The 25,939-nt window shown below is 46.1% G+C and overlaps 1 protein-coding gene across 1 annotated transcript in view; it reads right to left on the minus strand.

Annotated features, from left to right (window-relative positions):
- The window catches only part of LOC146785372 (eotaxin-like), a 265,592-nt gene that overhangs the window by 51,420 nt on the left and 188,233 nt on the right, over positions 1 to 25,939 (minus strand). The gene's annotated exons all lie outside the window — the stretch shown is intronic.

The raw sequence follows: 25,939 nt of genomic DNA on the forward strand, positions 1-25,939 counted from the left end.
TTTGCCTAGGAAGAGCAAAAGCTGGGCACGCAAACAGAACATGAGCAATAGACTTTTCCTGTGTAATACAATTGCATATTCATATTGCAGAGAGGGACTTGAATATTGTTTACATAGTGAGAGACCTGGTTCCTGGGGTCCTGGAACAGTCCGTGGTTACTGTTCTTTGACTAGACATTTACCATAGATATCCTGGGCCAGGATATTGTTTGACCCCAAATTGGATGACAAAGTACTCCCTGTTAACACTTGGCTGTCTCAGAATAGCAAGCTGCAACAGACTAAGACTTACTCAAGGAGGTATTCACATTCACGAGGCAAAAGGGCTCTTAAATGGCATTTTAAATAGAATGTCCAGCCGCTGCTTTATTTTATGAAAGAAAAGTGCTAAACTAAAACATGAGAATAATAACATGTATTCTAACTAATGGACAGTAGATATAACCAGAAGCCCAAAAAGAGGAGTGTCAACTAGCCCATAGCCCCACCCTGTTCAAAATCTACATGACCCCCTAGCAGACGTCATCTGATCCCATGGACTCAACATAATCTCCTATGCATGCAGAACTCAACTGATCCTCTCGCTCACCGAGGACCCCGCCAATGCAAAAAAAACAACTTCTGCAATTCCATGACCAGTGTAGCCGACTGGATAAGAGACCACTGTCTCCAACTTTGCTCCTACAAAACAGAAGTACTGATCTTTAGGAAAAACACCTCAGCATGGGACCACAGCTGGTAGCCTGCAGAACTCGGACACACACTGACTGACCACGCGTGCAACCTCGGCATCTTCCTTACAGCCAACTGACCATGAAATAACAAGTCAACACAGTCGCCTCCTCCTGCTTTCACACACTGCGCAAGGTCCGCAGACTCTTCAGATGGATCCCGACCAACACCAGAAGGACCATCACTCAGGCTCTCGCCACCAGCCACCTCGACTATGGCAACGCCCATCATGCAGGCATCTCCAGCCAGCTTCTCAGAACACTCCAGACTATACAGAACACCAGACTCATCCTGGACCTTCCCAAATTAACCCACATCACCCTCGCCTGAAAAACCTCCACTGGCTCCCCATCCAGAAAAGCTGCCAGTTCAAGATCCTCACAAATGCCTACCAAGTCCTCCATGACCTAGGCCTGCCTACCTCAGCCATTAACTGAACTTCCACCAACCCGCTACACACCTATGCTCCTCTTCACTTGCCCTCGCACACACCCCCTGCTGCTCCTTTCCCAACATCATGTTCAAGTCCCTGAATGACCTCCACCTACAGCTTCGTACAGCCCCCTCGCTGGCAGACTTCAAAAAGAGACTCAAGACCTGGCTCTTTAAAGGAGACTCAGCACCCAGATACCCCTAGGGTTGACCGAGTTGCCCTTTACAAATGTTGAGTGATAGTAACTACAACTGTCAATTTAAAATTATCGGGTAGTGACTTGAGGTTCAAAAGTAAGTGTACCCGATTTAAAAAAGGTAAACTTAAACCGGAAGTCTTACTTTAGACCTGAAGTATAAGTTTAGACCTAAAGTCTACGTTTAGACCTGAAGTCCAAATTTAGAAGAACATGTGAAAAGACCTGATTAATTCTGCTGACACCACTGTAAATGTCTTTTGGCCTGGGGAAGAGGGCAGTCACCTCTTATTCAAATATGGGTGCACTTTGGTTACCCCCTTTCCTCAGTGCCAATTTGAAGAAAAACAACAAGGTCAAAAAGGTTCAGGGCAAGACAGTACAGCTCTCTAGAGCAATGCAGGGAATTTTCCATCACAACACAAGGGAAGACAGCCAGTGAAGGAGAAAAATGGAAACCAAGATAATTATGAGCTGTTCGTATAGCTTCACCACCCTGAGGCTTACAGGTGCTGGTGATATTTGGATGGAGAGAGAAGTGGAAAGTTGAGCATTAGCTTGATACATGTATAGAGTTTATTTTAAAAAGATTTTTGTTGAGTTTAAATGTGCATAAACTTCAGTTTCTGGGTAGACTGTCTGACATTCTCTAGATATCTAGACAAAGGATGCTGTCTTCTTATGCCTTGGGTTCTATACTATTCTTGACATTATGTTGAGTGGAAAGTCATCCCACAGCGGTCGGAGGCTTTGCGCCTGACATCATAAGTTTCCGTCTGACCGCCGTATTATGATACTGGTGGTCGGAGAGAACCCCACTACCAATGGACTCATGGAGCCAGTCGGGGCAGCGGGAGGAATTGTAATCCCAAAATGGCAGCAGAGCCCGCCTTAGCTCCGCCGCCGTGAATACAATGCCCCTTTCCACTTGCCCTTTCATGGCATTCCGCCCACCATGAAAAGGCAGGCAGAAAGTAACTTTGGAGGCTCCTAGCAGCGCCCCCTTGCCCCTGGCACCCCGCTATGGGGCCTAGGCAGCACCTGTGGTGCTCCCCTAAATATCCCTGCACCATGTGGCATGCAGCACATGAAAACATACATTTTTCTATTGCAGCTTGTGTTGATGACATTTTCTAGCAGCTGCACAAGCTGCAATAGAAAAATCTATGTTTCTGACAACCCATAATACTGCGGGTGGAACCGTCGACTAATAGTTGGACGGATTCCATCAGTTGAACGCGCGTCCAAGCAACATCATAATAGGGCCCCAAGTCTGGATAAACCATTCTCTAAGGGAGGTGCACCTGAACAGCACTGAAATCTTATGATACAGTAACATTAAGATAATGCAGGCCCCTTTGCAAAATCATGAAAACATAATGCACCATAATATGATCACACTTCTTCTTTAATCTTTCTAAACACTTTGTTAATGAAAATAATTAATGGAAATGTGAAAAGTTGAAGTACCAAACCATCTCAGACTTCTGCACAATAGCCATTTGTGAATCAGGCCATCAAGAATAACAAAACCAATCCTAAGAAACCTTTAAGATAAACAAATGATCAACTAGCAAACTTAAAGCTACCATAAATCTGTGTGGCGTAAAATACTGTAGATAGTGACATCCTACTTCAATGAGTATTACGGCACATGGATATTGTGAGGGCAACCTTTGCTTTTATTGTTTCATTTCTACAAAAATGGTATCAGCAAAAAAGGCTAAGTCTGTTTGCCCACATGGCCACATAAAGAGGCCTATTGACTAATCAAATTGAACAATATTAGAAGCTATTTCTGTCCTACCAGTAGGGTAGACAGATTATACTATACCCGGGAAAGGTACTGTGAAGCCAACTAATATCTCAGATGTTCTAAGTCATGTGTACGAATGCACAAAATTGAGCTATGACTTAATGGGTCAAAAAATGGAAGTGTGTAGTTTTTGGAAGGGTCATACTAGCCTACTAATATTTCAATGGCCATCACTAGGTAGTCCTGTTGCTTTCAAGAAAAGCCACAATTTCGGAAATCCCATTTGATCAGCATGATGGTTCTTTCCACAAGTGAATGCTCTCACAAGCAACACACACCTCTAAACACATAAACTCAGCAAAGTCAATCCCATGCTCAAATTGCATCACATATCAGAAACAGTCTGACTTTGGTGTTATCAGGCCTGGACTATTACAATAGCATGTACTTAGGCTTCCCGAAGAGCATCATGAATGAGCTTTGATTTAGCAGGAACTGGGTCACTAGCTAAGAATTAATGTTGAGGAGTACTTACCACATGTGAATTATAGGCAGAAGCGTAGGATGCAGAAAGAATCCAGGAAGCAAACAGTTAAGATGTATTTATCGAGCAATCTGCCAGTTGGGTGCCAATCATATCTTAGTTTGGTAACCAACTGGCAACAACGTTTTGTCCTAACCAGATTGCAGTTGGGCACTGCTCATCAACTGGTTGCCTTTCGTGATATGAATAAATGATTTACAAGTTTGACTCCCTACCCCTGTGATGGTTTATCGACACAAAGCACGCATCGCTTTATTTTATTCTGCAGTTTTTTTGTAGATTGAGAAAACGTTATTTAAAACCAATCTTTCTTGCACTAAATATCAGGGTTTTTAAATTTGTGGAACATTATTTATTTGCACTTAAAAACCCTTTTGTATGTTTTAGTATTGCACTTTGTTAGAAATGGGATTTCTGGTTGACTAAGGCTTGCGCCAAAGCCAGGCAGAAACCACCACTCTAGTCAGGGCAAGGGAGTTACATGCCAAAGATAACCCCTGCTCACCCCCTTGGTAGCTTGGCACGAGCAGTCAGGCTTATCCCGGAGGCAATTTGTAAAGCATTTGCGCACGCACACAACAGCAACAACATCCCAGGCACACCACAAAAGGAACTCCACACAAGGTTATATCAAAAATAGCCTTTGTATTCTCCTAACACATTAGAATAGTAATCATACAATATACACCGTGCCAACTGGCACTGGGCAATATTTACAAGGGATTATATACACATAACAGGGCCACAGGGACCACTGTCAGAACCATCACAAAGCAAACTTAGTAAAAGTAAAACAGATCCTAAACGTTCAACCAGTAAACACTAGTAATCACTGTACTTAGCATCAGCCTGTAACATAAACTACATTATGCCCAGTATCACATCAGGCGCGAATTACATTCTGCGCCAACCTCACCAGCATAAACACATAATGCAATTCTCTCAGAAGTCTAATCGCATTAGACCCTAACCTACTAAGTATAACTACATTAGGGGCATAAATCACACAGTGGAACATAATCTCACTAGCATAAACCATGATATGCAAAACAACCTCATAATCATAGAACACATTTAGAGGTATAACACAGGGTGCGTAAAACATACTACATGAATTACATTTCCTAGCACCCAAAATCACATTAGGGCCTGGGGCCCTACAACCCTCACAGTCCCCCTGGCCAACTGGCCATCTCAAAAAGGGGGCTCAAATGCCCTGTGTCCCGAAAGTCAGGGCGCGCTGCCTAAGCAGCGAAAGTCAAGGGTGCGCAACTGCGCAAACCTAAATGTAGCAGCTGACCACTACTTGCTGGGCAGCTGGGAAGGTATGGGGTAAAGGAGTGCATCTCACTCCTTACTCAAAACATGCCCCCCAAAGAACTGTGCGCCTAAACGGTGCAGCTGGCACTACGTGCTGCGCAGCTGTAAATAATGGGGAAGGCCTGGCACCTCTGTGCCACCTCTGTCCCTCTCAGGGACTATCTCAAGAACTGCGCAAAAACGTTGCAGCTGCCTGCACTCTCGCAGGGCAGCTGGGATCAGCAAGAGCGTGGGCCCCACTGTGCCTCTGGACTCCATGTGCCCCCGGCAGAAATGCACCAGCCGCTGCAGCTGCCAAGAAGCCAACTGGGGCAGCTGTAGGAAATGGCCAAGGCAGGGGCAGGGGCACAGGCCATCGGGCCCTCTTAAAACAAATATTGCCCCCACATTGGAGCACCCTAGGTTCTAAGAATAATGAGGACAAACATTGAAGCCACATAGGCTCTCAAAATCACTGTGCCCCATGTTGGAGCCACGTAGGCTCTGAAACAAACATGGCCCACGTTGGAGCAGCCCCCCTATCAGGCAGGGGCCGCTTAGAACTGGCTCCATGCATCACTCGGCACCCACACGGGACCTTCAAATCACCTCAGCCCCATCGTTGGAGCCGCGCGGACTCTAAGGCAATCATGACCCCGTTGGAGTAGCCCTGTCAAGCGGGGCTGCTCTGGAGAGAGGCACCGGCGTGGTGCTTCGACTTTACTCCCCCCCAGCCGGCTTCAATCACCGGCTCTTCCTGGCGGGGATTCCTCTTCGCCTGGTCCCTCTTCTGGGACCGGGACTTCAATGTGGAGCCGGCGAGGCTCCTGGCAGAGTCTTTTTGGAGGCAGGGATGGGCTCCCGTCCTCCTCCACACCTGCAGCCACGCTTCCCCTTGCTTCCCGGCATCTTCTCCTGGAAGGCGGAATCGGCACCCACGAGGCCCCGCCCACAGTCAGGCGGTTGCGTCTGGCTTCTTGTGGGACAGATCGGGTCACAGCGGTGATTCACGATCTCGGCGGCAATTGCGGGGTGGGCAGCCGCGTCTTTCAAAAAATAAACAAGCGGCCATGCGGGGTGGGCACCCGCAATTTGAGTATAAAAATAAGCGGGGTGGGCACCCGCCGACCAAAAGCACCATAAAGCGGAGTAGGCTCCCGCTATTTGAAATAACGCCAAAGCGGGGTGGGCACCCGCCATCTAAGCATAAATGGGGGGAATCCTTACATCGGGATTCCTTCAGGACATGCTGCTGCTCAGTGCTGCAAGGGCAATTAAAGGATAGCACTTCCAGGCGCTAGATGGAGCCAAAGTCCTGGGGTAAGGAGAATAGCAAATGGTCCCAGAAGTCTGTAAACACCAAAATAAAGGCAAAAGGTTCCAGGGTATAGCTAGGCCCAGGGAGGCAGCTCTCCTGGCAAGTCCTCCTGGGCCCCAGCAGCAGCACGCCCGGCAGCAATCAGGATCCAAAAGCAGAACATCTTCATGGGGTCACAGCCCCTTCTTTTCTACAGCATTTCCCTTTGTCTACAACTGTAGGGCAAGGGGAGTACCAGATACAACTGGTTCAGGAGCACTTGAGCAGTTTGTTTTGCTCAGCTCCTCTCTTCTATTCACAGGACAGGCCAGGGACATCAGACGCACCACAGGGGGTGGAGCCAGCATTATGGAGGGAAGGCACAGTCCTATTCAGGTCCCAGGTGCAACTCCTCCCTCCATCTACATGCAGATCTCTCCATTCACCACCGGGCAGACTCACCCTGACTCCTAGAATTCCCCAGCCCTCTCCGCTCCTGTCAATCACAAGCCAGACATGCACTCCACATCAGGCAGGCAGACACACAGTACACAGAAAGGCCAACTTCTTGAAGTGGCACTTCTCCACCAGTCACCATAAATCTGCGCACACCATTGCGCAGCATTTATTCTCACGAGTTCCGTTCGCGCATACCAAACTCGACCCTGCACTCCACTCACATCAGGAATTACCATGGACACAAATATCCCCCATGCATTCCTATGGGAGGGCAGGCCCATCTCACCACACATACACAGAGAGTGCACGCACTTTACACTGGACCCCAGTGCTAATGCACTCAGAGGCCTAAAATCACCAACACCATGTTACAGAAAAAGTCTAGGAGAACGCAAAAAGTTTCGGGGTGAACCTGCCAAAAGGGCCAAGTCCAACACACTTTATATGTGGCGTGCTATACATCTTAAAAAAAGCATTGTATAGTAATATATATTTTTAGAACTGATTTGACAGTTTTAATCCTTATGTTTTCAAATGTTATATTTATTTGTGACATATTTTAGGATCTTTTATGGTACTAGTATTTGTGCCGAATAAAGAATTCCATTGATCGATTCAGTACTTAGCACATAACACCCATGTTGCAATCCTTGTTTAGGTTACTAGTGAGACAAAGAATATCTTTTAACATCCTCTACATGACTCACAAAACATAGTGGCATGTCTTGCATGTCACTGACCACTGAAGTATACAAAAAGTGATGAATGGAAAGCTTGAGTTAGTCTCAGCAACTGGTAATTACTTAGGCCGCATCACAGCCCATCATTATTTTGCACACCATACCACCTCAGTTTGGACCCAGTAAATCAGCTTTGTTCCTGCTCGAATAAGAACAGTCCAGCCTGAAATACCAGGCCAGCTCCTCCCTCAACCACAGCTAAAGCAGCCCAAGCAGTCCAAGACCAGTTTGTCCCTTATTAAGGCTCTTCAGTCAGGTATAGCTTGGTTCCAGTGACACAGTGTGCACGTCTGAGCCTACCTGTCCCACGTAGCGCATCGCACTGTAAAATACAAAAAAGTGACGGATGGAATGTTTGAATTAGTCTTAGCCAGTGGACGGGGCCACATCCCAGCCCATCATTATTTTACACACAATGCTATGACCAAGCACATTTATAAACCACCCATGAAGAGAGATCTGCGGCAGACAAAAAGATCAACCCAGCTCCCTTTAACATAAACATTATGGAGGAAAAGGTCTTGGTCATCAAGAGTTTTGGAACAAGTGGAGTTTGCCACTTCTGTGAAACCTTCTCAACTTACTAAGCAGAAACTGCAACAAATTTAATGTAGCTGTGAAAGTACCTGACTATTTGGAATTCCACATTCAACAAACTAATGAACAATGACAGATGCCAGAGTGCACTGAAGACCAGACCTTCACCATACCTTCTTAGCAAATATGTTGAGTTCTCAGAATAACTAGATTAATGATTTTGATAAATGTTATCCCTATTGCCATTTTCTCCGAGAACCAATGAATAATAAAATACATATTATGTCTTGAATACATAAAGGTCTACGTGTGCATTGCCACTACAATATATGTAACATTTCAAATGTTAATAAATACTTTTCAACAAACTATGCAATTACATCTTACATAATTTAATATATGGTATGCCTAAGCAAGCATCAAGAAGTACCATTAGTTAACTAATCCTGCCAACGACTGCCACTTTTACAACAAGTCAAGAATTAGAACCCATCCATGTGAAGATTCAGGTTGCCCAGGTATTTTTTCGAAATAATTTGTCTCCTACTCAGGTTCTTGTGGCACCTCTCATATTATTTCCCCAATGTAGATGATCCTATCTTGATCCCTGTTGCTGCATAATATACTACAAAACCGCTTAGCCTCTTTCAAAATATTCTTGCAATGGGAGCAGACACTCTGGATATTAACACATGTAACCAAGCATTATCTCTCTAAAACTCTATGGGCCTGGTCTAAAGTTTGGTGGACACAGTACTTTGCCACAAATGTGGGTGGGGGAACTTTGTCCTCCGAAATGATAACATGTGTTCCCCACTTTTTACCTTGGCACCCCATTGATGGATTGGCATGAATTTGAAAGTATGGATAGTAATCTCAACATAGGAAGTGCCTACCAGGATTCATGTATATTCATCAAGCAGTGCCAAACATTACAGGCAAATCAACAAATGGCTTTTCAATTGACAAAATATACAAAAGATCTAACCCTTCACCTTGAAAGTGGACCTTTAGTCAGAAAGTGTGATCTTTTTAGTTTGGTGTACATATATTCAATCGTTTTTGAGTTATTATCAGTGTTCGAAAAAGTTACAAAGTGGCTTTCAAGGGCTAACACTTTCATATTTGCATATTATTCGCAAATCTGAGAATTTAAAAAATAAACCTATCTGATTTGATGAGGGAGCCTTCTGCTCTCATGGTCCCTTTCAGGTCAACAGATCCAGAGATTGATCAATGGAGCCAAAAAAACTGTTTGACTACCACAAGACAACAATTCCTCTTGAGGCAGCTATTGCAGAAAAAGTGGCACAGTGCCCTTGTCCTGCAAAGCATATAAGGGGACAGGGTAGCTACAGGTCACACTGAGGAGATCTTAAAGGCTCTCGCAGGATGCTTTCAAAATGTTTTTTTTTTTAAACTCAAAAAGGGCCAAGATTCGAGGACTCCAAAATGGATCCACGGACCCCTGTCTCACAAAAAATATCTAAAATGGGGGCCAGGATCTTCTGACTCAGGGTAATAGCTATGCCTTTGACTCTTGCCCTGGATCCGTAGATCTTACAGATCAGCGGATCCCCAAAAATTTGAAATGAGAAAAAATGTGACCTGATCCCGCGCTGTCCATGGTCAAAGGCTGTGTGCTGTGGTGATGAGTTGTTGGCAGTAGGATGGCCTGCATCACTTGCTGCAGGCCAGGCCCTGTGCCAGACCCCACAGTGAACAACTAAAGGTTGTGAGATGCAGGGGTTGGGTCAGTGGCAGTGGGTTGGAAGAAGGGTGCAACTGCAGACTGGGCCTTGTGCTGAAAACCATCCAGTGCATGGGCAAACGCAGTGTGCTTCAGGGGTTAGGTAGCACCTGTGGGTTGGGTAACCAGGACATCTGCCCAACTCCTGCGGTTCACAGGCGATACCCCTGCACTGCAGGTATGGCAGTGGGTTGTGCACAGAACATGACCACATAATGCGCATTTTGGCCACACAATTAAGAAAACCTTGCCACATTATTTGGTATTCTGTGGAGGCGTAATCCTAGTAATGCAGGCAGTGTTAAAGCGCAGCAGAGTGGTTTGGAGGTGGATGATGAATCCGTATTTCAAAACGAACTGTGAAACATTTCTCCCATGTTTCAGGCATCACTGTGAAATTTGGCTTTTAATTCATAGCATCTTAGCATTTAGTGTACTACAATTGTGTTTGTGTGTGTGTGTGTGTGTGTGAGAGAGAGAGAGAGAGAGAGAGAGAGAGTGACTGGCAGAGACAGTACCAGAGCTTTTACGGTTAGGACAGAGTTTCCATAAAAAAGGCATTTTTGGTTTCTTAATAACATTGGCACCATTCAATGAATGTGCATGAAACTTTCTCAAAAAGGGCACTGACATTGGGTCTTTCATGGAAAGTTTCATGCAGATCTGTCAAGCAGGGGAGTACCAAAAGTGCCATTTCCCATTTTAATTCATATAGGATTATTTGCTCTTCAAGACAGAAAAAACATCTGAATGAAATTACACCACATTTGGCACAAAGGTAGAAAAAAGATTTTGCTTTTCATAGTTAGTTGTAAATCCATTCAGAGGTTTTCGAGAACTTGGCCTTCAAAAAAGTGCTCTGGTTGGCAAGAAGAGGTTAAATATTAGAGACATCTGAACCATTAGTTCGCAGAGCATCTGTTATACCTGTACTGAAGACCTCGGCTGTTTCAAAATTAAAAAAATAATTTGATCTGATTGCCCTAAGGAGTTTTTTATCCCATCATCCATTTTATTACCATGGATATGAAGAGAGATCTGAAGTACTGGAATGATGGAATTGGTTGTCCACAACATCCAGAATAAATATTGTGGCTGCCCTTACAGGTTGGGGTGACTCAGTCTCTGCATCCTGAAACTATTTTTTAAAAAGCCACATTTGTGGAAAGAGTTTGCACGCCCTGTATCAAGTCCCATGTGGTGGAATCCCACTGGGACTGGTTTGTACTTAAATTTAGAAACAAATGCTGAGTTTTTTCATAGGATTTGTGGATCATCCACAACTTCCAACAAGACCACACAGTGCCATAGAACACTTTTTGTTCCTTGGAACCAGCATGCTTTCCACACCTGGTGGTGCGAGACCAGGGCAAGCCTCACCGACCCATCTTAGCCTACTGGAGTGTGTGTGGTTCCAATTCTGGTGCCTTAGATTATACATATGTCCCTCAAGCTTGCCAAAAGCTAGACCCTTTGGCACTTGCGGCTAACTACTGCTGCACGTGACAAAAGGTCATGTGTAGTGGAAACTGAATTTCCATTGAGGGAGGGGGACAGGGCCTGACTAAAGGCCAGATCCTGCATCCGAAACCCAATGCATATATCTGAAGGCCATGTGCAGTGTGAGTTAGATGCTCGCAGAGGGAGCAGATGAGGACCTTGCTGCAAAACAGACCCTATGACTAAATGTTACTGATACCAGTATTAATTGCACACACGATTATTTTTGTAATTTGTAGGAACTGTGCAGCCTCCACCAATCTGTCAAGGGAGCTGCAGGTAAACCATGCATAAAATGAGGTTTTGCCTGTTAAACATGGAGGATACATGGTCCCCCCAAAACTTTTGATAAAAGTTTTTATTACAAATACAAATCATGGCAAGATGGCTGCCGACTGACCTCGATGAGAGTTGCTGCGGCTTCTCTCCCTCTGCGCTTTCTTAGGATGCCATGACAAAGGGACGCTAAAACCACCCCGTTTTTTGCACTCGCCTTCGCAATGATATGAAGCTGTTGAGCATCGGGTGTCAGCTGAAAGCCAGGTCGTTTGCAACTGTTCTCTACCTGCTTTCTCAAAACCTCTGGTGCTTTCCTGGCGTGCCCCGGAAGTGCTGCTGGTACTCTGAGCGGATTATGGCCCCGAAAATGGAGAAAGCGAACAAGGCAGCCAAAGCTGCAAACAAAGACTCTCTGAATATATCTGTGGGCACAGGGGGGGCCACTGGAGCCCCCGGTGTCCTTAACTCCAAAGCTATCAACACTGCTCCTGTGTCTACATGGGGGCCGAACCCAGCACGGCGAGGAGGTCCAGTGAGAAAGGCTGACGGCAGTGGGAAGGATGTCGGCGCTGCTTAGTGCGACAGCGGGCGCAGAGGGAACACTGCGACAGCCGAAGGTGGCGGAAGCCTTCTCCATGTCCTCACCTTCGGCCTCCGCCGCTTCGGCCAAAAAAGCAAGTGAGACCACTCCAGGTTTGACGGAGGCAGGGGCAACAGAGACTGGGGAAGCCATTCAGCCCTACATGGGAACAGTGCTGCATGAACAAACCGGACCGGAGCAGGGTTTGCAGGTGGGTCTGGTTCAGCAAGTAGAAGCCTTGCAGGTAGAAGGCGCAGAACCTTCACCATCGCAACTTCCTTCCTTGGAGACTGCGGGTGAGCGGGCGGACAATGCTGAGGCTGCGCTAGAGGGTGGTTACTCAACTGAATCTGTGGGGTCATTGGGGATTCGCGCTATGAATGGGGCTTAGACTGAAAAAATAAGCTGCAACGGCACTATCAGCACTGCTGTAAATGAATGGGTATGCCTTACTGCACTTGCAGATAACATTGCAGATTATAACCCAAAACAAATCCTACAGCGCCATGAGATGACGCATGGATCTCCCGAGGAGAATAAGTTCTACTCTCTCAATGATGACTCTGAGTCTCCAGCACTTAGCGATTTTAACACTTCTGAAGAAACGGACTCAGGGGAATCCTCCACCTTGCAAAAAGGCTGCTGTAGTAAGTCAACGTTTCAGAAGCGCAGAGTAAGGTCTAGAGCAAGTCCTGTTAAAACTGACTTGGCAACGGCACGAAAATTGGAGTGGGATTATTCGGCTACTAGCATGGTTTATGAGAATGACGAGCAAGCGGGATCAGGCGGTTCAGCTGTGCCTCCTGGACCCTCTGTTCCTCCCTCACTAGACTTAGTATACGCTACCCTAAAACAAATGCAGGGGAGGCCAGAATGGAAAGTAGGAGGTCGCTTCAAGCAACTAAAAAACTGCAGGCCTCCATCCGCTATGTAAATAAACTCTGCACTAAAATGGCCGAAAGGGTTGCCCATGTGGAGGATAGAACTGTTGCTTTAGAGGAAGAGGTCGATAAACTACAGGAATTTAAGGAACAGCAGGAAAAGCAAGCAATGGATGTGTGCTGGAAACTCGAGGACTTCGAGAATCGGCAACGGAGAAACATTGTCCGATTATTAGGGACTGTCGAAAATGCTAAAGGGGGAATCATAATGCCTTTTGTTGTTTCCTTGCTAACGGGAGCTTTTCCGGATCTTGCCCATTGGAATTGAGATATGGAGGTCCAGCGGGTCCATCGCTTCCCAATGGTGCAGAGGAGGAATAACCCAGCTAGGCAAGAGGAGCGCCCTAGAGCAATCCTGATTTATATTGGGAATTTTCTTCTTCAACAAGCTATAATAGACAAGGCAAGACCAGACGCCAAGCGGACTTTTGACAAACACATCTTTTTTGTGCGTCCAAATTTTTGCCACGTCATGGAGGTGCGCAGATGGAGACTCCGACAGTTGATAACTGCATTTCAGGGGCTGGGCTGTGAGGCGTACTTGTTATTTCCTGCTCGCCTTAAGGTTATTGTTAACGGACGGATTCAAATGTTTTCTTCTGAAGTCAAAGCTCAAGAATTTATGACAGAGCTGAAGGAGGCAAAAGGGAGGGGTGATGTAGCCCGCTAGCTGCAAGGGGAACCAACAGCAGAATGACTGATTATTAACCATTGCTTTTGTATTTTGTATTTCATCTACTAAGCTGCGCAGGGGGGTTTCTTTGGCGGTGGTATATATAGGGGTAGAGGGGGAGAAGCGATAACGATAACTTGAGATGTGAGATCGGGTGCCACACATAGGTCATGATTGACCTATTTGCCTCTATGGGTTGTAGGGTGGGTGGGGGAGGAGGGAGGTCTGACTCAGGGGGGATTTGGGGTTCGGAGGGGTAGGTCACAGCACAGCAAAGTACAACGTATGAGGAAATATGGGGTTAAAGGCCTTAGGAAGTATAGAGAAGGGTTCTCCTTTAAAAGGGAAGTGGAGGACATGGTGGTATTAAAAGAAAGGAAAAAAAATAACTACGCAGAAGGAAAGCTACCCAAAATTGCTTTATGAATCTTAGAGTCGTCTCAATTAATATTTGTGGGCTTAACGATCAAGCCAAGTGGCACAGGGCGGCAGTTATTTTGAAAACACTGCGAGCTGATATCCTATGTTTTCAAGAGACCCATATAGAGGGTACTAGAGGAAGAATTCTTGAACAACTTGGGTTTAGGCTACTGGTGGCCACTAAGCAAGGTACTAAAACTAGAGGGGTCACTAGCCTCACCCGAAGGAAAAATATAATTGTTAAAAGGAAACTGTAAGATAGGTGGGGTCAGTGAGTATTAGTGGAATTTGTGTTTGCTGGGGAGCCATTCACTGTGTGTTCGGTGTATGGCTCAACTGCAGATGACCCAGAGGTATTGGAGTTTTTGGATGATGAGCTAGCCAAATGGCCTACCCCACTAATAGTATGCTGTGATTTCAATATCAATGGGCTTGGAGGACTCTGGGGAAATGCTGGTGATATATACTCTGGACGTAAGAGAAAGGTCTTTAAGGCACTCACTAATATGGTTAGCAATCACTAACTCATAGACCTATGGAATCATTTAAATATAAAATTTCCCGGTAGTACGTTTTTTTCTGCCCCACACAAGGCGGTACACAGACTTGATTACTTTTTTGTTTCACATTCCTTAGTACATCGGGCTAGAATAGAGAAACACCCAAGGATATTATCGGATCATAACCCCCTAGTCCTTACAGTGGCTTTCACTAACGGAGAGAGGGGTGAGCAGACATGGACTTTGAAAGGGGGCTTCTAATAGACTCCGAATATTTCCTCCATATGAAGGGGTGGATTAATGCATTCTGGGATATAAATAGACACAGCCCCAGTGCAGGTGCAGTGTGGGATGCTTTTAAAGTGGGTGTCAGAGGGGAGACACTTAGTGGCCCATTAGGATATCCGTTTGCCACCCTAGCGGTGCTGGGACCGGCTGCCAGTGGTGCCGCGGTCCCACACCTGCAATTAGGATGCCACTGCCACCGTGGCGGTGGCATCCTCCATTCCCAGCATTGTGGCAGGCGGTGCTCACAGCACCGTCCACCACAATGCTGGGAATGCACTGTGTGCATTGTCATGCACAAGGTGACAGGCACCGCGAGGTGACTGCCACCATGTCCATGACAATGCCATGTGCACCCCCACCACCTACCCTGGGGGCCTGCAACGGGCCTCCGACAGCAAACCCTGCATGCCTTTCCATGGCGGCATCGCCGCCACAGGAAGGCATTTCTCCGCCTGCATCCTAATATGGATGGCGGTGTCATGCCGACACCGCCACCATATTGTGCACCTTTTCCGCCCGATAGACTGGTTGACCAGCTGAAACCTGGCAGACAGTCTTTCCACCCGCAGGGGTCCCCCCTGCCATACTAATATGTCTGGGGGAAATGGGTGGTGGGTAGGGAAGGATGTAGGGTGGATCACCGCCCCCATGCGGGCGGTGGCGTTCCGCCCTACATCCTAATGGACCCCTTAGTTTAAGCCTACATCGGCAGAAGAGGGAGGCGCAACGTGAGGAAACGCTCTATAAAAACTTAGCCAGGATTGAAGAGGAGCTGGCAACTGCAGTGAATGAAGGTTTATTAATTGACGATACCCTGCTTCGGCTAGCCTGGGCCAAGGCATAATTTGGAGATCGGTCTGCCGCAAAGGCAGCGGAAAGTTTCTTAGCTAAAAGAGAGCATTGCCATGAATTCAGTGAGCGGGTCGGGCATACGCTGGCAGTTAGACTCAGACAAAGGAGTGTTGCGAGTGAGATAAATGAGATCATAGATGACTGTGGAAATCTAGTTATAGATCCCACTGGGATCCAGGAAGTGTTTCAACAATTTTACCAACGACTATATGGTGAGGAACGCCAGGTGTGGCAGAATTTAACTCAGTGGTATCTCAATAGCACACCATTGCAGAGTATTGAATCTGAGGACAGTGAGAAGCTGGAGGTAATTTTGACACAGGATGAGATCTATGGTGCGCTGAGGAATCTACCCTCAGGCAAGGCCGCTGACCCTGATCAGATTCCTCTGGAGTTTTATAAAACTTTCTTGGATGAAATCGGACCTGATCTGGTTGATACGATCCACCGGGCACAATCTGGGAGCTCGGTTCCCGAATCTTGGGCAGGAGCCGATATTATAATATTTCTGAAAAAGGGCAAGCCGTCTCTGGAACCTGGATCATATCGGCCAATTACGCTCATAAACTGTGACGCTAAGATTTTGTCAAAAGCTCTGGCGACCAGATTAAATACTATCATGGCAGAGTGAACTTTTATACCCAGCTGTTTGGAAATCCCACGCTGCCAGAAATCTTCTCTGATCAAATCATGGCGGAGTGGGCGGGGCGTGGTCTCTTGAAAGTTGGGGACTTAATGGGTTCTGAGGGAATCTATCAATTTAAGGATATTCAGGACAAATTTGGTATTGGTACTAGGAACTTCTTTAAATATCTCCAGCTTAGAAGTTTCCTGAGCAAAAAGGTGGGCGGGCTTAATGGCTTTGGTAAAGTTAAAGCCATAGACGTTATAAGAAGCGGTGAGGGCTGCACTATAAAAGGAATTTATTTTGAACTTACATCACTCAAGCAGGACGAGCTAGAAAAGCACGGTGAAAAATGGAAAGGTAGGCTGGGTATTGATCCGGATAACTTTCTTGAGTCTTTAGAGCTAGGGCAGACAGTTTTATGCACTGCTGGGCTTCAGGCTCAGCATTACAAGGATAGCACAGTGGGGAGGGCAGGAGGGAACTAGGTGTTCCCGGTGTGATTTTCCAAGCACTGACTTAGTCCTTATTTTTTCCACCTGTTCATGTCTTGACATGTTAAAATCCTCAATTAGGACATTCTGTGAACATACCTTGGATCTTAAAGTTAAGCTAACCCTAGCCCTAATGCTTCTTGGGGTTGATAACAGCCAGGGGCAAGTTATGTCTCACCGCTTTCTTTTTCTTGCTATGGCAGTTTTGCGAATCTGTGTTGCTTCTGCCTGGCTTGATAAAGCTGCCCCAACTTTTCAGCATTGGCTCGCCAGGCTACTTGCGGTATTTAATTTGGAGAGGGGAATCTACGAAAGGAAGGGCAAGAGAGGGAAAACTCTTGGTAGACGTATATGGGCACGTTTTTATAGTTGGAAGGAATTGCAGTTTCATAATGGGCCCTAGACATCTGAAAAAGATTGGCATGTAACTACTGTCGTGGCATATCCCCTCTGTTTATTTGATTGCTGGATCTTTATTTTATAGGATATTTGCTAGAGCTTCCTTTTAGTCGTGGACAAGCCTCAGCTCACTTATTTTCTCCTTCCCAATTAGAGCTTACGTAAAAAAGTATGTAAAAGAAAGTGTTTTTTTGAAATGTCGTATATAAAAGATGGAATGATTAATCCTCATACGTTAATGAAATGTATGTACATAATTGGTGCTGTTTATAAATGAAAACTGCAATTATGAATAAAAAAAAAAAAAAAAATGCAAACAAAAAATACAAATACAAATCACATTTATAAAGAATAGTTGCTTCTGAGAAAAGGCTTTGTGTTGAATTATTTGTTTTGTCCACACTTATAGATGGGTACATTCTATTCAAGTTGCTGAGGAAAATCCTATTCCCTTTTAGTGTCAAATGCCCTACAACTCCTTGGAAAATTCAAGGCATGTTGAACCGGATGTTTTGTGGATGGAACCCATGCCATACAGAAAAACTTGTCGGACCACTTCCACGTTTGCTTTTGACAGTTATTGGAATATACAAAGCCTTTTCCGGGGAAAGAGATACATCAACATGCCAAGGGTTTTGTTCACTGGAAATGATAAAAGAACACTGGTTATAATAATAATGGTTATAATAATACTTTATTGTTTGATTTCTTAAAACCATTACAATATAAATGCGTTCAATTAATTCATAAAGAAGACAACTCAATAAAAATTACAAACTGTGTTTTTCTTTCAATTCACTTAAACAATGTAAGCAGTTAGAATTCTGGTCACTTACAAGAATGATACACTCGAAATGCACAGTCATTACATGTGGGTGCACATATGGTTGCACATATGTCGTAATATTTTACACCAAAGTTAAAAGTTGATGCCATTTCATTCCACTTATGCCAATCTATGAGCCTCATGTAGGTAGCGAAATACCGGTCGGTAACGGCCGATTTTCGGTAAATATGCCGTTACCGACCGGTATTCAGACAAGTGAGATGTAGGAGTCCAAAAACCACTTTTCGGTAAATATGAGGCGGTAAATACCGATTCATAGTTACCGAATTCTAAAATACCGATTCATATTTACCGAATACATAATTAACGAATCGGTAAATATGAAGTGGTAAATATGAAGTGGTAAAAATTTAAAATGACATGTAGGAGCAGTCGGTAATTAAGAAATCCAGGAAAATCGGTAAATAAGAGTCGGTAATTAACACGGATTGAAAGCAGGTGGTAACCATCAACAATGCACATAAGCAATCCCAAAATGCAACAGCGTGGACAACATGGCCGCCATGTACGTCATTGCAAGGCGCCTACGTCTACAGGCAGCAGGACTGAGGGTGTGGCGACGGGAGGAACAAATCTACAGACAGCGCATCACACTATTCCAGCTGACTGATGCAGAGATACATGAGAGGTACAGGCTACACCCCGAAACCATCATGGACCTGATAAGGGACCTGCACCCACTCCTGGACCAGCCAACAAGAAGGGCGCACGCCATACCACCACATGTGCAGGTGCTCTGCAGCCTACATCTACTGGCATCCGGCAGTTATCAGGTGGTGATAGCTGCGGTGGGTGGTGTATCCCAGAGTTGCCTGTCCCGTTTCTTCAGGAAGTTCCTGGATGCCATGATGCAGAGAATGCACCACTACATAAGCTTCCCAAACACACAGGCTGCACTGCAGAAAACAAAAACAGACTTTTATCACATGGCACAGTTCCCCCATGTCATCGGCTGTATTGATGGTACACACATCCCAATCTGTCCACCAGCTGATACAGAGCACATCTACAGGAACAGGAAGTCCACCCACTCCATCAATGTGCAGGTGATCTGTGATGCAGGGAACATCATCACAGATATTGTTGCAAAGTTTCCTGGGAGCACCCACGACTCTTACATCTTCCAGAATAGTGGGATCTACACACGACTGAGTGCCGGCGAATTCGGAGAGGGATACCTGCTGGGTAAGTAACAGTGACGCCCCTTGAAACCTGCAAATCAGAGTGTATAGAGGCATGTAACTGATGGTTCCCTGTTACTCATCCAGGCGACAGTGCATATGCATGCCGTTCATTCATCCTCACTCCCTACCTACACCCAGCAACCCAGAGTGAGAGACGATACAACGTGGCCCACAAAACAACACGCAATGTGGTGGCGCGCACGTTTGGACTACTGAAGAGCAGGTTCCGCTGCCTCCACAAGAGCGGAGGCGCACGCCAGTACAAACCCATCACCTGCTGCAAGATTATTGCCACTTGTGCAATGCTGCACAACCTTGCCACGAAAAAAGGTACAGATGTGGAACTAACATATTTTGAGGACAACGAGGATGAGTCAGGCCAGCCAGAGGGCAGCGCAGCTAGAGTGCCAACTGCAATCGATGGGAGAGAGAGACGGGCAGAGATCACATGCAACTATTTCTGAGTAAGTGAGGGGACACAGCGAGTTGTGAGAAGTCATGACGTAGTTTAATGTGGCACCACGCCATGAACACATGAACAGGCCAATCTGGCAATATACCATCTATACAAGGAGTATGTCCAGGGTTACGTCACCCAATGGGAAGTGGCTAAGCAGGGCCACATCAATGTTTGCGCATACGCGCTGCAGTGGTGGATTGCACGGCCTGTGCATCCTCACTAGAGCCAACCCCAAGCCGCCTGCTGCTCCTGCGTGCTTCGGGGACGGGGGGTGTGATGCTGCTGCTGGTGTCGATGCTCTCCGCAGCATCCCCTGCAGCAGTTGTCGACGCCTGACTAGTCAATAGCACCCCTAGTGCACTTGTCACCTGCACCATCCCCCGAGACAGGTCGCTGCAGCACTGTGTTAGGCCCTCCTGCATCGTCACAGAGCGCCGGCAAAGTAGGGAAGTCGCAGTTGCCAGACGGTTGAGTGCCCTGCTGGTAGTGTCCCTTCTCTGGCGTTCCCAGCGCCGTGCTTCGATGTCAGCATCTAATTTGCTGCACAACTGCTGGATTGACTGGGACATGTCCCGAATGCCCGCAGCCATGCCGCCAATGTTTGTGTCCATGTTGACTAAGCTTGTCTTCATCACCCGCATGTGCCTCTGGACTGACATAACTGCCTTTGATTGCAGGCGCTGTTGCTTCAACATTTGGCCCTCGAGCCCCAAGAAGACACCATGGCCGTCAGTGGGTGCTGGTGGACTCTGGACACGCGACCTGCGGCGCCCTCTTGCTCCCGTCTGTGCTGCCTGTGAGGTGTGGGGCACAGTGGGATGGCTCCCTTCCTGGGGCCCGGTGCGGTCTTCTGGGCCCATGCTGTCGTCTGACGAGGTGTCGAAGGCTCGTAGCCTGGCTGCTGGACGCCTCCTCATTCTCACACCTGCAAGCGGAGATGTGGCCGGTGATTCGAACATGAGTGGCGATGCTGGCTGTGGTTGTGGTGATGCTGGCTCTCGGTGAGGTGATGCTGGCTCTGTGTGCGGCGAGGCTGGCTGTGTTGGTGGTGCGGCTGCAAGTGGGCCTGCTCCCTGGTCTGAACTCGTGCTGGCTAGAGGTGATTTTTGTGGCCGGTGTGCCGTCTCCCCTGCAGCATGCCCTGTACTGCATGATGTCACATCTGTGGACAGAAAAACAACATTGGCTCAGTGTCCCCGAAGGGCTGCATTGCAAGCGTCACAATAAATCATTTCACATTCCAATCTGTCCTCTGTCTCCTTGTGCCTCGAGTGCGTGACATGCCTTGTTGCCCTGTGACATTTACGTCATGGTTAGTGTTGCCCTGACTACATCTCCCGGAATGCATTGCCTGTCTGCACTGACACGTGTGGACTGCAGTGTGATTCTCGTTTCACAATGGGGGATGTGGGATAGGGGTAGGGGAGGCTACATTGCTGTGCTTTCGTCTTACCTTGGTGTGTTGCGGCTCTGGCAGAGCTGTCGGCGTCCCCAAGACCCACGACGCTCTCTTGCTCGATTGTGGCCGCCACCAGCTCCTCCAGTTCGGTGAGGGCAGGTGCCCTGTTGGTTCCACCTCCGGTCTGGCTGGCCTCCTTCTGGATGTCGCCCATCTTCCTCTTGGTCACAATCCTCAGGTCATACCAGCGCTTTTTGAGGACCTCAATGTCCCTGTGGGTCACTCCCACAGCATTGACCTGCGCCTGGATGGCCAGCCATATGTTGCGCTTTTCGGCCTCAGGCACTTGCAGGGATTGCCTCCCAAACAGCTTCTGGTGCTGCTTCACCACCTCCTCCACCAGCACCTGGAGTTCCTTGGGGCTGAATTTGAGCTTCCTCCTCCTTTCCCCTCCGTCTTTCTGTGTTCTCTGGCTGGACATGCTGTTCGTTTCCCGCTCGCACATGCAACTGCTCCCTGCCTCTCCTCTGCACTCCAAGCCTCTCCAGGGTCGGCTAATTATGTACACCTGCCTGGGTGTGGCCACTTCGGCTAATTGTGTACACCTGCCTGGGTGTGGGCAGTTCCTGGTTGGGTGGGCTGTCGTTGCACAGGATTAGCTGTTTCGTCAAGTCATGTGATGTTATTTACCAAATCCGTACATACCGATTCGGTATTTTCCGAATCGGTAGATACCACCTCGGTATTTTCCGATTCGGTAGATACCACCTCGGTATTTTCCGAATCGGTAATTATCACCTCGGTATTTACCGAATCGGTGAATTCCGATTCGTATTTACCGAATGTTACCGAATCGGTAACTGTTACCGAATTTTTAGCTACATATAACTTACCGATTCTAATTTACCGATTCGGTACGGCTCGGTATTTAAGAACCGGTAAAATTTATTTACCTACATGAGGCCCTAAGTAACGTGCACATTAGGCAAACACATATCCTTGCCAATGCTGCCATAGTGAGCATACTCATAATCCAAGTGAACAAGAGAGTAATTATCTATCCACAGACAAACTATGTTGCTGGAGTCTGTGTGAACATCAGCGAAAGAGCTGCTAAATGAAAAGGCTTTACCCAAAAAAGTGATTTGAATAGAAGTAATTAATTACATTGTGACTGGCTACTTTCTGTCAGAGAGAACAAATTATGAGGTAACAAATAAGGGTACAATGAGAGGTATCCAATGCAATGTGGCTCTCCCTTCCAGAAAAACACAGTTTCCCCCTCTTAGCTTTGCAAATCAATACCATGCAGTGAGAAGTACGGTCCCTGCAGTAAATGGTTTAAACTCCTAAGGGATTACCATTGACTGTCAATGATTTTCAATTAGAATTCTCCCAAAGAACGAAATAGGGATGGTGAACTTTTGATCTGACTAGAAACAGGGATATGGCAACCTCTCTGACATTACAACCTTGAAAACTAGTGTATAGAAGAAAGGTTTTTTAGTATTGGGTAAGGCTATTGAGATCATGTGAAGTTTTACCTATGACTTTGTTTGCAAAAAATAATTTTTAAAACTTTATCTCTAATCAGCTGTTACAGCCTGACTTTGGAGATTCAAATGCGTTCCATAATAAAGATGATGTGGATAAACTGGATGAGGCGATATGTTTAAATTAGAATACTTTTTGGAATTCATTCTTCCTACAGTTTCTACTAAGTGTAAGAGAATTTGCAGATTGATTACTGCTTATGTTTTGTACAAGCAATGTATTTTCCTATATTACTGTCTATTACATATGATGTATTCTTAAAACAAAGAAATATTAAGGCAGGACGGAGGAATATACAGGAATTTAAATAATGATGTTCTAACTCATGCACATTTGGTTAAATGACTTCTTAAAGTGAGAACAAGCTCTAATGTAGGTGTGCTAACCATGCTAGCATACCATCTGCAAACATTGTGAAACAACACAAAGGGAAATGCCCACTAATTGCAGTGTAAAGTATTTAGGAAACAGTAGTACATAATAGTGTATGCAGAGAGACACCCAGCTAAACTATAGATTTGAGTCATCATAAAGACCAAACTGTTGAAGAAAGGTGTTCACAGTGTGATTATTTTGCAATTAGCTATTAAAAGGCAAATTGTGTACTGACCTGGTCAAATGGTTTTCAAAAACGTGATCAGAGCTAACCTCTACTGCAGCTGTGTTAATCATGCTAAACTAGACTAATTTATACACACAATGTCAGAAAGCACTAAGGCAAATGCCTACTCATTGTGCATGCAATACAGGTAGTTCAACTAAAGTAACTATTTGATAAATTGCAAGCCGCTACTGTGTAATGTGCGTGTGTGTGTGTGTGTATATATATATATGAAAAATGAAGGTTGCCGCTTATGTGGGAAGCACTCACCTGGGGGTAAGCCAGAAAGCAAACAGGCAGCACAGACAGAGCCCTTCTCCACACTGCACACTGACAACGCGTTTCGAAATAACTTCCTTCCTCTGGGCAGTTGGGAGGCAAATGAGAGGCAAACAACGGGCTGACAGTACATCCCCTCTTTTATTTCCACAGCGTAAATGCAGAGTAAGTGGATTAAACTTGCATTGTGGGACTGGTAGTCTTTAATTTCAAGTGGGCGTTGCCTCGCAATTGTTACACAGTTCAAGGTGGGACAACCAAGGTTCAAAGAAGGCACCTTTATCACGAAGGCTCCCCAGGCTCCGCAACGCCATGCCAGTGCAAATGCGATGGACCTGTTTGGACGGACGCGCGCAGGCAAGGCAGAAGCTCTGTTGTTTTGCTTGACTGATCATGTTATATTAGACCCTGTGTTTTAAAAAACTTTTAAACCTTTTTTCTTTTAATGTGATATATGCACTGACCTACTATTTGCACTTTGGGGGATACTGATTTCTGTTTGTTACTCAGTTGCCCCTCCCCGGTCCACCACGGGTGCTGTCCTGATTGTGTGGAGGGAGGAAAGGCAACTTCCGGACTTGGGAGGTTAGCGCTCTAGTTTTCGCGCTTCTCCCTCCATTTAACTGGATGCCCTGGCATACGCGCAGCGGACACCCGCATTATGCTATAAATCGGATTGACCGGAAGATTGGTAGAGGAGGAGGTATAGCCATTATCTTCAAAAATACTTTTTTCTGTTGTATCTCCGCAGATCCCATCTTAGACTGTGAGAGTTTGGCCTTCTCCCTAGAGATCTCTCCTACTAGCACTTTCTCTGGCATCCTAGTTTATCGCCCTCCAGGTAATGCTAGACAATTTCTCAATGCACTACCCACTGTACTGGCGAACCTAGCCTTGGGACCAGCTAATTATACTATACTAGGTGACCGTAATGTACACCTAGATAATTCATCTGATAAAATGGCTATGGAGCTGACTGAGAATTTGTCAGCACTCCAACTTATGGAGACAGTGTCAAAACCTACTCATTCCAAAGGTCATCTTTTGGGCCCAGTCTTTAGTAATTGCAGTGAACTTACTATTGGACTCCCCATCTCCCTTCCTTGGACTGATCATTTCCTGATCCTGTTAATTTGGGAAATTCTCGGACCCGTTCGCTCCCCTAATATAATTCCGGTGTGTGAGCGAAACTGGACTAAACTCCCAATTGATCAGTGGAATTTGGTCCTGGAAATTAATAGACCATCCCGTGAGGTAAATTGTAATCTGGGGAAAGCTAATGAGAGATTTAACTCCTGGATCCAAGGCTCCTTAGACATAGTACTTCCTAAGAAACCTGCTTATATAACCAATAGGCCAAAAACTGCACCGTGGTTTACTCATAATTTGAGGGAACTTAAACAGTGCTGCAGACGGCTTGAAAGGAAATGGAGGTTGGACTATTCAGATCTCAGTAAAATGGAATATAGGGAATCTATTAGACGCTACAAATCCGAAATGAAAGCTACCCAAGCCACATTTTATGAACAGAAAATCAAATTAGCTGCAAAGTCTCCTAAAGAAATTTTTTAAATTGCTAGAACCTTCACTAAACTGCCTCAAAAACCTCCCAGGTTGAACAATGCTTTGGCACACTGCAACATTTTGGCAGAGTTTATCCAAAAGAAAATTCAAACTATTTATCAGGCTTTCTCGCCCTCTCAGTCCACCAGCTCCACGATTGTCCCTGCTGAGCTGACTGTAGGGCCTCATACCCTTCTAGCACAATTTCCTCTCCTTGACTCTGCCTCGCTTGGTCTAATTATGGCACACATAAAATCAGGCTCTCCCACAGACCCTGCTCCCCCCCAGGCCCTCACTTTAGTGGCTGATACCATTTGCCCTATAATTTTGGACCGGGTGAATTCTTCTATTTCCTCAGGTTCAGTCCCGTTAGCGTGGAAATGCGCAATGGTTAAAGCCCTTCTAAAAAAAACCTAACCTGGATCAGGACAATCTCGCCAATTATCGCCCTATTTCCCCCCTGCCATGGGTGAGTAAGATTCTAGAGAGGCATGTAAACAATACTATGGTAGCCTTTCTGGAAACTAATAATTTACTGCACCCCTCACAGACCGGGTTTCGTCCCCAGTTGGGTACTGAGACTGCCCTCCTTGCGGTGACAGAGGAAACAAAAAGGATCCTGGATCAAGGGGGCACTGCGGCTATTATCCCTCTTGACCTCAGCGCCGCGTTCGATACTGTTAATCATACTACCCTGATCCTCAGACTCAAGAATTTGGGAGGGTCCGGTATGGCAGTAGAGTGGTTGCAATCTTTTC

This window comes from Triturus cristatus, chromosome 11, assembly GCF_964204655.1.
Source record: "Triturus cristatus chromosome 11, aTriCri1.1, whole genome shotgun sequence".
Taxonomy (NCBI): domain Eukaryota; kingdom Metazoa; phylum Chordata; class Amphibia; order Caudata; family Salamandridae; genus Triturus; species Triturus cristatus.